The 13,378-nt window shown below is 39.5% G+C and overlaps 1 pseudogene; it reads left to right on the top strand.

Moving 5' to 3' along the window:
• The first annotated feature begins 6,963 nt into the window (after positions 1-6,963).
• Positions 6,964-8,525, top strand: LOC103236549 (phosphoglycerate kinase 1 pseudogene; annotated as a pseudogene).
• The last annotated feature ends 4,853 nt before the right edge of the window (positions 8,526-13,378 follow it).

Below are 13,378 nucleotides of genomic sequence, written 5' to 3' on the forward strand. Positions count from 1 at the left end.
TGTTGACTAGGTTTAGAACCTTACCTCACACACAAACTGTGTGAAGTGAGGTCTAAGTTCTTCGTCTTCTTTATCTTCAGTTCCTTACTTATAAATAGATAAAGAAATAATCAAACCTGTAGGATTTTTGAAGATCAAAAAAACAGAATGCTATTTTTAAAATTTTCCTTATACCATACCTAGCATAAGTAAATCCTCAATTTATAGTAGTTTCTGCTATATTTTAAAGCTCATAAACAAAAGAACATGATGCAGGTACACCTATTAAAATGAGATGGATCAATAAAAACAGGTATTTTAGCAAATATAAAACTTCAATAATGAAAATCATATAATGACTCAAGAGTATTAGTTTTATGATTTTTTTTTTTTCTTTTTTTCTTTTTTGGAGACAAGGTCTTACTCTGTTGCTCAGGCTGGAACGCAGTGGTGCAATCACAGCAGGGTCTCACTATGTTGCCCAGGCCGGTCTTGAACTCCTAGGCTCAAGTGATCCTCCCACCTTGGCCTCCCAAAGCTCTGGGATTACAGGTGTGAGTCCCTGTGCCTGGCCAGTTTTGCTGTGTTATTGTTGTAAACATTTTGGCAATACGGGGACAACTTAATTTATCAAAAATCAACACAATGTTTTAAGACCTCTCTATTATTTTTGGCTCAATTAATTTGGCTTAAAAGCAAAATATTGAGTTACCTGGATATTTTTAATTCTGCCATAAACTTACTTTCATAAGGATCTGTGGGGAAGTTTTGTAAATCGGTTTCCAGTTATCTAACTTCAGGGATTATTTTTTAAAAGGGAAAATATCAGAATTTTCTATTTTTAATAAAGTAGAACAAGAATTTTTTAAACATTTTATCATAATTTCAAGTTTTACATAATTTCAAGATTATCCGAATAGAAAAAATGATACTCATTTTATTCTTTACCTAGATTCACAAATTATTAACATTTTTGCTCTAGTTGTTTTATCATTTACTCTCTTAATAAACATGTTTTTAACCGTTTGAACAATGTGTGTTTCCTAAGAAGAACATACTCTCTTGAATAACGAGTAAAATGGCCAGAGTAAAAAATATATATATCATTTATACAATAGGAATGCCTCATCCAGAGGCAATATTCAAATTTAGTCCATTATCTCAACAATGTCCTATATTTTTTTTCCTGGTCTAAAATTTAACTCAATGTTAAGAATTGTGCTTAATCATCATGTCCCTGGAATGTTTTTAAATCTAGATTAAATCCTCAGTCTTTTCTCTTATAACCTTGGCAGCTTGTAGAGTACCTGTTATTTTGTGGAATGTCACTCAGTTTGGGTCTGTCTGACATTTCCTCTGTTTAGAACCAGGTTGTGCATGTCAGATAGGGAAACAAACGTGAGATTTTGCTCTTCTCAGCACATCACATCAGGAGGCACATGATGTTGGCCTTTCCCGTGATTGGTGATGTCAGCTATGATTTATTGGCTAAGATGGTTCTGCTAGGTTTTTCCACTGCAAATTTATTATTTCACCTTAGTCATTTATAATTAATTTGTAGAGAGATACTTTGAAGACACCTAAATATTCTTTATTCACCAAACTTTGACCTACTCATTTAAGTACTCATTGATAATTTTTGCTTACATCAGTTTTTAATAGTCCAAAAATGGTGATTTTCTAAGTCTACCATCCCTTCTACATTTATTAGTTGACATTCCACTTAAAGGGATAAGATTCCCCCACTATTAATTTAGTTTTTGTTCATTTATTTAGATTTGGATGGATTGATTCTTACATAACTCAATGATTAATAATCCATCACCAGGATTATTATCAGGATTATTTGAGCTTTCTCTTCCTGGGGGTGACTTTAACTCAATTGTCCCTTATCGTTCTTGTGCATTTTTTCAGAACCCCTTTTCTCTGTGGGAATGACTGCAGAAGAGCTTCAAAAGTTGGCTATGCTGGAATTTGGTGCTGATTTTTATACCTATGGGTAATTTTCACTTGTAATATTTTTCTGTCTTCTAATTATGCCAAAGGCGAGAATTTTGTGTGGTTTTATTCTTGTTGCTTAGAGGTTGTTTGAGGAGATTTGGATTTAGGCAGCTGTCGTTCATATACCTCAACTGCTCAGGACTCTGGGTTGCAAAGACTTTTACCATCTGGCTAAAGAGTTCCTTTAACAAGGAGGAATCGTCTTGTTTGTAAAATAACGTGAGAAACTATATTTCAATATAATGTGAAAACTTAACAGCATGGGTTCTAAGAAAATAAAAATGAAGAAAAGCTATATTCTTTGTAAAAGTGATGAACAAATATCAGAAAAAGACGAGTAGCCGGGTGCGGTGGCTCACTCCTGTAATCCCAGCACTTTGGGGGCCCGAGGCAGATGGATCACTTGAGGTCAGGATTTCAAGACCAGGCTGGGTAACATGGCGAAACCCTGTCTCTACTAAAAATACAAAAATAGCTGGGCTTGGTGGCATACGCCTGTAATCCCAGCTACTGAGGAGGCTGAGACTGGAGAATCACTTGAACCTGGGAGACAGAGGTTGCAGTGAGCCGTGACTGCGCCACTGCACTCCAGCCTGGGGAACAGAGTGAGACACCGACTCAAAAAAAAGAAAAAAAAAAAAAAAAAGAAAAAAATAGTAAAACGAGTGAGAGAGAAGAGAGGAGAAAGAAACAGAAATGGCCAAGTAACATAGCAGAGCAAATATCCATGGAGGAAAATGAACAGTAAGAGATTATTGAAAGCAGGTCAAATAAATGTAAACAATGAGAAAGTATAATACTAAATTTTAAATTTTCAGAGGCCATGTAAATACATTTATGTATCATTTCGAATCATAAGGTAAATGTAATACATGAACAAATATTATGGGTGAGTCATTTATAGGGTTATTCAGAGGAATAAGGTTGCTTTTCATGTCCTGGTTGTCACAGAGTAGAGGACAGGAGAATAGTTATAGGGGATCAGATGCCAATGACATCAGTAGTCCAGTGGAGGCAGGCAGGCAGAGCAAGGGTAACCGTGAAGATACAAACCCCAAGGAATTCTCAGAAATCTTCATAAGGGTACTAGATTTCCCATAGAACGTGGGATAGAGTTCTTGAATTGTGGTTTTAGAGTAAGCAGACATGAGCTCCATGTAGTCTACACTGTGACTGAGAGATGGCCATTGTGCCATATACGTATGAACAGTCCAGGCGGGGTGTGAGGGTCAAAGAGCAAGTCAAGTAGGTTGTATCTAGCTGTCCTACAGGAAGGTGTTCTCCAGGAGGTGGCTGTGCAAGGTAGAGATCTGGATCAACCACACTAAAGAATTAGGAGAAAGTGGACAATGGGAAACTGTGTCGGGGGTGACTAAGCTCTGCTTCTAGTATAAGTCCAACTGATATTCAGAAAGGATTCTGATGCAACATAACATTATAAGAATTCACTACAGTAATTACTTAAGTTTCCGTTTGTAGGCATAGTTTTGATCTTGTCATTCATCAAAGAGATTTGTACTTACTCATGTGAATGTTTTAGTTTATTAAATGTCTTCCTAATTAAGATAGTCCAACTGTGTAATAAATACTTAACTCCTAGTATTCCTCTTCCTTTCATGAGCATTCTCAAAATCAACTTCTTTACCTGTTCACAAGACGTATGCATTTATAAATGACCGAAGTCCTATGGTGTTTTGGGTGTATAGTCTTTCCCTTCCCAATTTTGGTTCTGTAATTGGTCTTCTGTAGAATACATTTATATATTCAACACGTGTCTGTGAAGTGCAGGAGTAATGCATGGAAGGAACATGTGAGGGATATATGTGTGATACTTTCCATGGAGTGGTCAGAAAAGCTCTCACTGAGAGAATGGGAGTTTTGAGTTAAAAAAAAAAAAAAAAAGGAAAGAAGCAAGGTAATTAGCCATACACATATCTGAGAAAAGAGCATCCCAGGTAGAGGAAAATTCATATGCAAAGTCCCTGAGTAATTTAAGAAAACATTAAACAGGCCAATACGCTTTAAGTAAAAAGAGTGAAAGCGAAATAATAGGACATGAAGTTTGAAAGCTAATGGGGACCAGGGCATGTAAGGGCTTGTAGGTGCTGATAAGGACTTTAGCTTATATTCCCCTTGAGATGGGAAGACATAGAAATGTTTTGAGTAGGGGAGTGGCATCATCTCATTTATATCTCTCGGGATCGTCATTCTGGCTACTCTTCTGAGGCTAGTGTGTTTGGAATGGTGGAGGGAACTGGAGAGGCAGTAAACTAGGCCAAGCTCAGGATTGTGGAGACCATTGGGAGGTTATCACAATAATTCCATAAGGATATTGTGGTGTCCTGAACCAGTATGATGGCAAGGAAGGTGATTAGAAGTGCCAGATTCTGGATATGTATTGAAAATAGAATTCCCATGTGGGATGTAATAGCAAGAGAGGAGTCAAAAATGACTTCAAATTGACTGAGGAACTTAAAAAAGGATGAATTTATTTACTGAGAAGGGGAAGACTGTATGAGGAGCTACTTTAGTAGGAAGTATCAGTTCGGATTTGGACATATTAGGTTTGAGATGCCTGCTGGATAAGGAAATGTCACTGTGGGGTGTGGTGGCTCACATCTGTAATCCCAGTGCTCTGGAAGGCCTACGTGGGAGGATTGCTTGAGCCCAGGAGATCAAGACCAGCCTAGGAAACATAGGGAGATCCTGTCTCTACAAAAACTTTAAAAATTAGCTGGGTCTAAGTGGCACACACCTATGGTCCCATCTACTCGAAGGGAGGGCTAGGTGGGAGGATCACTTCAGCCTGGGAGACAGATGCTTCAGTGAGCCAAGATTGCACCACTGCACTCCAACCTGCATGGAGGAGTGAGACCTCATCTCAAACAGAAAAATAGGAAATGTCAAGCAGGAAGTTTTGGGTCTGGGTACATGGGTTTGCAGTTAAACGTGCTGATAGTATTTAAAGGCAGGAGATAGGGATCCCTTAGGGAGTGAGTGTAGATAATAAAGGGAAAAGAACTAAAGACAGTGCTGTGAGACACTCCAGTATTTAAAGGGCGAGGAGACAAAAAGGAAGCACAGTGATATCCTGGGATCCTGGGAAGCTGAGAGAAGTTTGTTTTGGTTAACTAATTGCACCATTGAGCAGAAGCAGGGAGGGGTTCATCATGAGAACTGACTTTTTCTTACAGGGTGACTTCTTCAGATCAGGATGCAGCAACATTTTCAAACAGGAGAACATCTTGATAAAGGTCTAAACTATGATCCCATGGACCAGGGAGGCTCAGAGGGTGGTTGAAGTTTCAGGATTTCTGGGTACATGCAGAACTCGAAATTCTCCACATATCTCCATTTCAATTCTCTAGTGCTTGTTCACTCCTGACCAGTGTGCTGCACGATGTGCAATCAAGCATATGGATGGTGGAATCAGTCTAATTGTTTTCATCCTTGCTGCAATACTACCAGCTATTTGACCTATGAGAATTTGCTTAACTTCTTTATGCCTTAGTTTCCTAACCCATGAAACATGGAAGACAATAGTACTTACTTAATGGGGTTTTTCTGAATATTAAGTATGATAATATAATATAGCACTTAGTATAGTGTCTTGAATAGAGCATTTTCTAAGTGTTAGCCAGGACTATCATTCTGAGACTTGGTGAGGCTTGGCATTCAACAGATGGTGTAACTGGTGCAGATGGACAACTTACAGCATGAGCCTTTGGCCACATCAGCCCTGCAGCTGCCTGAGCTAAATAATTATTTCACATGATTTTAGAAAGTCCCTGGGTTTTTAAATGTATTTGACTTGAGCCAAGAATTTAGAATTTTGAACTTTTTAATAAGTTAATACTTTTTCTGTTCTAATTATATTTCATGACGGAGTATGTTTATGATATTTTTCATTATAGAATTAATACAGGTTTGCTGGAAAAAAATGGCCACAATAGATAGATATTAGTAAGAAAGTTAAAATAAAGTGAAAGCTCTTTACCCTAAGGTAACATTAACATTTTAGTGAATTTTCTCTTGCACATCTCTGTATACATCTATGAAGCTCTGAGGGCCTACGTCTCTCCAGGAGTCCCAAGAAGTCCAGGCTCCAGTCAGGTCTCCAAGTTCCCTCCTGGTACAAAAGCAACTAAGTGTTGCATTCATTTTGCCCATCAAGATCTTGGAAACACAGAAGCCATGTTTGTACCGTACCGGCTCCTGAAACTGCCCTGCTTAGAAAAAAGAAGATGGCAATTGACTTGCATTTGAGAGAGGCAGGCTGTAAACTCATTCATGTCTCCGTTATGCAGCATCCACATTCTCTTTAATATATGTCTATATAAAGTGCCAACAGATGAACCTTTCTCACACTCTGGTCTTTTTATTCACATCCTTTACACAGCCTATGGGCTGGGCAACATGGTCACCGAAAGCCTTACCCTAGAGGATATTTTATTCTAGAACACGATACACAGCACAGATTTTCCTCCTTCATGACCATTTATTTATGACCTTTTGTTTTAGCATCTCTTGAAACGTTTACCTCTTTGTGAATGACTCTTTCCTTTTTCAGTATAATGACTTTTTATAACCTAAAGATATTTAAGATCTATTTCTGAAGATATGTAAGATATGATATTTTAAAGATATATACAATATAATATTTTAACATTATGTTTTTAAGCAAAGACATCCTCATCAAGACTTGACACACAGTTTACGGTCAGACAATATTATATAAAACAATGTTTGGATGAATAAGAAATTATGTTTTGTATATGCATGCCAAGTGAAAAGGCATGAAAAGGGTGCGCCTTCTATGACTTTTGAGTCTGTTTTGTGCCTGCACTATTTACATATTTTAAAGTCTCTTGTGTACAAATGTTTTTCACCCTAAAAGTGGTTTCGGTTCAGCATTCTTCTCATCTCCCGAGCGCATGTCTGCAGCCGGCTCCCTGGTTGTCCGAATCACCGACCTCTCTCCCCAGCTGTATTTCCAAAATGTCGCTTTGTAACAAACTGATGCTGGACAAGCTGGACGTTAAAGGGAAGCGGGTCATTATGAGTGTCGACTTCAATGTTCCTATGAAGAACAACCAGATAACAAACAACCAGAGGATTAAGGCTGCTCTCCCAAGCATCAAATTCTGCTTGGGACAATGGAGCCAAGTTGGTAGTCTTTATGAGTCACCTAGGCCAGCCTGATGGTGTCCCTATGCCTGACAAGTACTGCTTAGAGCCAGTTGCTGTAGAACTCAGATCTCTGCTGGGCAAGGATGCTCTGTTCTTGAAGGACTGTGTAGGCCCAGAAGTGGAGAAAGACTGTGCCAACCCAGCTGCTGAGTCTGTCATCCTGCTTTCATGTGGAGGAAGAAGGGAAGGGAAAAGATGCTTCTGCAAGGTTAAAGCCGATCCAGTCAAAATAGAAGCTCTCCGACTTCACTTTCTAAGCTAGGTGATGTCTACGTCAATGATGCTTTTGGCACCGCTCACAGAGCCCACAGCTCCATGGTAGGAGTCAATCTGCCACAAAAGGCTGCTGGATTTTTGATGAAGAAGGAGCTGAACTACTTTTTTTTTTTTTTGCCAAGGCCTTGGAGAGCCCAGAGCAACCCTTCCTGGCCATCCTGGGTGGAGCTAAAGTTGCAGACAAGATCCAGCTGATCAATAATATGCTGGACAAAGTCAATGAGATGGTTATTGGTGGTGGAATGGCTTTTACCTTCCTTAAGGTGCTCAGCAACATGGAGATTGGCCCTTCTCTGTTTGATGAAGAGGGAGCCAAGATTGTCAAAGACCTAATGTCCAAAGCTGAGAGGAATGGTGTGAAGATTACCTTGCCTGTTGACTTTGTCACTGCTGACAAGTTTGATGAGAATGCCAAGACTGGCCAAGCCACTGTGGCTTCTGGCATACCTGCTGGCTGGATGGGCTTGGACTGTGGTCCTGAAAGCAGCAAGAAGTATGCCGAGGCTGTCACTCGGGCTAAGCAGATTGTGTAGAATGGTCCTGTGGGGGTATTTGAATGGGAAGCTTTTGCCTGGGGAATCAAAGCCCTCATGGATGAGGTGGTGAAAGCCACTTCTAGGGGCTGCATCACCATCATAGGTGGTGGAGACACTGCCACTTGCTGTGCCAAATGGAACATGGAGAATAAAGTCAGCCATGTGAGCACTGGGGGTGGTGCCAGTTTGGAACTCCTGGAAGGTAAAGTCCTTCCTGGGGTGGATGTTCTCAGCAATATTTAGTACTTTCCTGCCTTTTAGTTCCTGTGCACAGCCCCTAAGTCAACTTAGCATTTTCTGCAACTCCACTTGGCATTAACTAAAACCTTCCATGTCAAGGTTCAGCTAGTGGCCAAGAGATGCAGTGCCAGGAACCCTTAAACAGTTGCACAGCATCTCAGCTCATCTTTACTACACCCTGGATTTGCCTACATTCTTGAAGATCCCATTTGAATTTCTTAGTGACTAAACATTGTGCATTCTAGAGTGCATATATTTATATTTTGCCTGTTAAAACAAGTGAGCTGTGTTAGTTCTCTTTTGATGTAGGCTATTATGATTAGCTTTGTCACTGTTTCACTACTCAGCATGGAAACAAGATGAAATTCCATTTGTAGGTAGGGAGACAAGATTGATGATCCATTAAATAACCAATAAAAGTGTCCACTGAAAAAAAAAAGTGGTTTCTGTGTTATAATGCTAGTTTTAAGTGCAGTTTGTGGTGGAAAATTGATGAATAAAATGATGCAAAAGAAGAGCATACCTACGTGCACCTGTGGCCCCAGCTACTCAGGAGGGTCACGTGAGCCCATGAGGCGGAGGCTACAGTGGGAAGTAGAGGAAGACCCTTTCTCAAAAAAAAAAAAAAAAAAAAAAAAAAAAGAACATGTTTTTCAAAGAATAACTGCCTTGAGCCCTTGAGCTCTTTCTCTTTCTCCAGTGACTATTTTCTATGTTCTAGTCTCCTCATTCTTTTTCAGTGAAGACAGTAAATCTTCATGGCACTTAATTTTCTGTGTAAGCTGTATTTATTACTTTGAATCGTTGTTCTTAATTATATAAACTTATTTTCTTTGTTCAATTGATATAGTTTTCTATCCATTGGAAACTGAGTATTTTGGATTGGATGAAATGAATCATAATTTGGTCCATTAAAATTAACGGAAAAATGTCATATAATGGTTTTTCATTTAGCAGGAAAATATTTAGAAATGAAGTAAAATTATGGGGAAGCATATTAAATATATATGGAAGCTAAAGCAACTCCATTTTGGATGGGAGGCTAAAGCAGCTCCACCTTAGAAGCTAATCTGCCATGTTGGCTTCACTGATTAATTCCAATATCTGGAAGGCCTCTAAGATTTCCATTTATCTGTTGTTCCTTGTGTAAGAAAAGGTACTTAACTTTAAATCCTGTCCTTAGGTCAAACAACCTTGATGTTATCACACTTCAACCGGCCTACAAATTCCATCTGAGCCACTAACTTCACTATGGTATGTAAGCCCTGGATCAGAGAGGTAATGGTGCCAGGATCCGCCATCTTGTCTTGCCACCACCCAAGACACAGACATGGCTTCTGTTCCTTAAGTCCCTATTAAACGTTTGTTTCTAAGAAACAGGATACGTCAGCCTCTTTCTTCGGCCTCTCAGCTTCCTCGGACATTGGTGTAGGTTTGCACAGATTTGCCTACCTTGAAACAGTAGAGATGTACTTATTTAGCTGCGTCATCATGGTTTCCCATGGACTTCTGATTCCTATTGGGGAATATTCACGAGACTGTCTACCTATAGTCTCCAATAGTTAGATAATAAATCCTAGATTCTCCATATTTTCATTTCTTACAAACCTCTTCCTATTATTAATAACCGTATTTGCTAGGATTTTTGCTTATAAAAGTGAAGTCAAATCTTTCTGTCATAGCAACATTGGGATTTTCTGGAATTATATAAGGGATTCACAGAACTGAGGGCAGACTGCAAGAAGAAATAAAAGCTACAGGGTCAGTCTGAGCTGGAACTGCAGTCCAAAGTTGCTGGTGGGCACTAATACTGCCACCAGATCATTACTAGTGCCATTGAGTCTGACTTTTGCATCATTAATTCTAATAATCTCTGGTCATTGGCTCATTTGGTCCACATTAAAAATAGTGGGACAGTCTCATTGACCAAACTTGGGTCATGTGTTTTCTGCCTTTGGAAGGAGCGATGCACCCCTTCCATATCTCCCCCATGGGAGATTCTCCTGAAAGAAAACCGGGGAATTAGTGTTGGAAATCCCAAAGGAAACAAATATCCTTTATTGTTGTCTTTATCTTGTAAGTCATAATAAACCTAGTTATTAAAGAAATAAATCTCAAGAAGAGTCATTTTCAGGGAGAAAGGAGACATGTTAAAGCAGCACCGTGTGCTAAATTAGGAGGAGGCAGTTTTGTAATAGACATATTTTTTGTAGAGATATCTGGGTGAGCTTATTTAACAGGGTCTCTAATGCATAGGCAACCTTTTTTCTTTTTTTTGAGATGGGGTCTCGCTCTGTTGCCAGGCTGGAGTGCAGTGGCACGATCTTGGCTTGCTGCAACCTCCAGGATTCAAGTGATTCTCCTGCCTCAGCCTCCCAAGTAGCTTGGACTACAGGCTCATGCCACCACACCCAGGTAGTTTTTGTATTTTCAGTAGAGATGGGGTTTCATCATGTTGGCCAGGATGGTCTCAATCTCTTGACCTCATGATCCACCTGCCTTGGCCTCCCAAATAGGCAACTCTTTTAATTGTCAAAGGCTAATATGAGGATAACAGAGGAAGTTTAGTATTTTAAAAGTGCATCATATAAGGGCCAAATCACGTAATGATTTATTGTGTGAACACAGTTTGGATTATCAGAATGATATTCATATTGACAGTGCTGATTTCAGTTTAGGACAACAGCATCATCTGCTATATTAATGTTGTTAATATACTTTTTTGGGTTTTGTTTATAAATTTACTTTGGTCTCATACTTTTATGAGAGCTATAAGAATATAAGTTTCCTATCTATTTCTATGTTTTTGCATACTTAAGTCAGCACAGTACATTTGTGAATGTTTTTTCTTTCAGAGGAGGTAACACATTGCTCATTCTATGGAAACATGACTCCTAGCTTTGATTAATGCACAGATATTCATTTTTATTCCAAATGCCATTCATCAATATAGTTCTTTTGATAACTTTTATCCCTGTTACTATAAAAATGGGGATTTTTTTTTTTTTGCTTTGGTTTATAGTGCTCTTATTTGGAGGCAGTTTAGCTGCATGATTAAGAATTTAAGTTTTGAACTGGGCACAGTGGCTCACACCTGTAATCCCAGCACCTTGGGAGGTGGAGGCAGAAGGATTGTTTGAGCCCAGGAGTTTGAGACCACCGAGTTTTAGCAAGATTTTTTTTTTTTTTTTTTTTTTTTTTTGAGATAGAGTCTTACTCTGTCACTCAGGCTGGAGTGCAATCACGTGATCACAACTCACGGCATCCTGTGTCTCCTGGGCTCAAGTGATCCTCCACCTCAGCTCCAAAAGTAGCTGAAACTACAGATATGCATAACCACACCTGGTTAATTTTTGTATTTTTTTGTAGAATCGGGGTCCCATTTTGTTGTTCAGGCTAGTTTCTAACTCCTGGGTTTAAGCAATCTTCCCACCTTGGCCTCCCAAAGTGCTGGGATTACAGGCGTGAGCCACCATGCCTGGCATGGTAACAAAATACAACAATTGCTTTGCCGGACAAAAGTCATCTTTAACATTTGCCCTTACTACCCACACACATACCTGAAATGGTTTCCTGTGGCTGCTGGGTGTGCAAAAAGAGACTCTGAAGCCTTTAAGCACATGAATTCACAGCTCAATCCTTCACTGGATAATGTAGTTAGAATCCACATGGCTTGAACTCTATAATGGGAGCACACTGGGTCAGCCATTAACGTCCAATTCATGTAAGCTCATGACTGAGGTTGCCCTTTGAAACAACCTGAGAGTCTTAAAAAATACGAATACCTGGGCCTCGTCCCCAGAGATTCTGATTTAATTTGTTTGAAATAGGACCTGGGCAACTACTTTTTAAAACACTCCAGGTGTTTTTAAGGTTCAGCTTTGAAAACCTCTGCTTTGCCTAGATTACTTCAGGACCTAATTCTTACCAATTTCCCTACTCTACATTGGAACTAAGCCATCTGTGGAACAGTTCTCCTATCAGATAGCCAATGGCTATTTCACTGGACGTGTTAGACCCTTGATGAATGATGATAATTTGTTTCACCTTGGACATACAGCCCAAGAATGCACATTGCCAATAAACAGCAACTACAAGTAAATGAGTTAGTTATTGTGATATACCCCAAAGTGATACTTCACTGATTTCTGAGAAAAAGAAAAATACAATTTATTTTTGGGCAGTGATGTGATACAGAAGATTGCTATATTAGGATGTTGAGATATGAGGCAGGCTTTCGGTGGTTAGAGGGTTTATTCAATGCTATGACTCTGTGACTCTAGGTATCTGAGATCTAAAAAGTAAAGCAGCAATGGGGTTAGAAAAAAAGATTTGGACAACGAAAAGAAGGTTGTGAAATCAAAAGCACGAGTTCTTATTTCTTTCTCGTCTTCTGTTAGGGGCCTTTAGCAAATACCACAATCAATTTACCTCCAAGCCTCCCATTAGTCACAAAGCCACTTTTACTCAGAGGTTTAGTTCTCTCTTCCCTTCCCTGGCAGACAAATCCTAAATTGATTCCTCTAAATCAATTTCCTCTTTCTCCTTACCTTATTAACATTGTTACTAAAACTTTACTGTACTAATAGATTCAAGTTGGTTCAGATTTTCCAAAACACTTCTTGCCATGATGAAGGTGCAGCCACCAGCACAAATTTACTTGTCTTGGTTGGTGGTGGAAAAAAGTGAGAATGGCAAACTGGTGAGCTTCTACTTCTTCTGGCACATATCAGCTCCCTCCATTTTACCTGAATGTCTCCGTCTCTGACCTACAGCCTTTGGACATTTGCTTTAATTCCAATGTATACTTACATATGCAGCTGTTTATTGCCCACTTCCTTCTGGGAAGTAGAAGCCTCGCTCATTGCAACCTGTTTCACCTTCTTCACCTCCTCTAGCTGCTCTCTCTTCTTTGCGCCCAGTGAGGGTGAATGGTTCCACCGTGAACGCGGGGCCTAAAGCCAGGAAGCTGTGTGGTATTCTTTTACCATGATCTCCAGTCCATCACTACTATCCCTCCTAAGTAGCCTGGAATCTATTCACTTCTCTCCGTCTCTACTATGGAAGCTTTTAAGTATGCTATCACTGTATCTCATTTGAATTACCATGACAGTCTCCTTACTGATCTCCTTGCCGTTAGCTTAGTTCCCTGGAGT

This window comes from Chlorocebus sabaeus, chromosome 7, assembly GCF_047675955.1.
Source record: "Chlorocebus sabaeus isolate Y175 chromosome 7, mChlSab1.0.hap1, whole genome shotgun sequence".
NCBI lineage: Eukaryota > Metazoa > Chordata > Mammalia > Primates > Cercopithecidae > Chlorocebus > Chlorocebus sabaeus.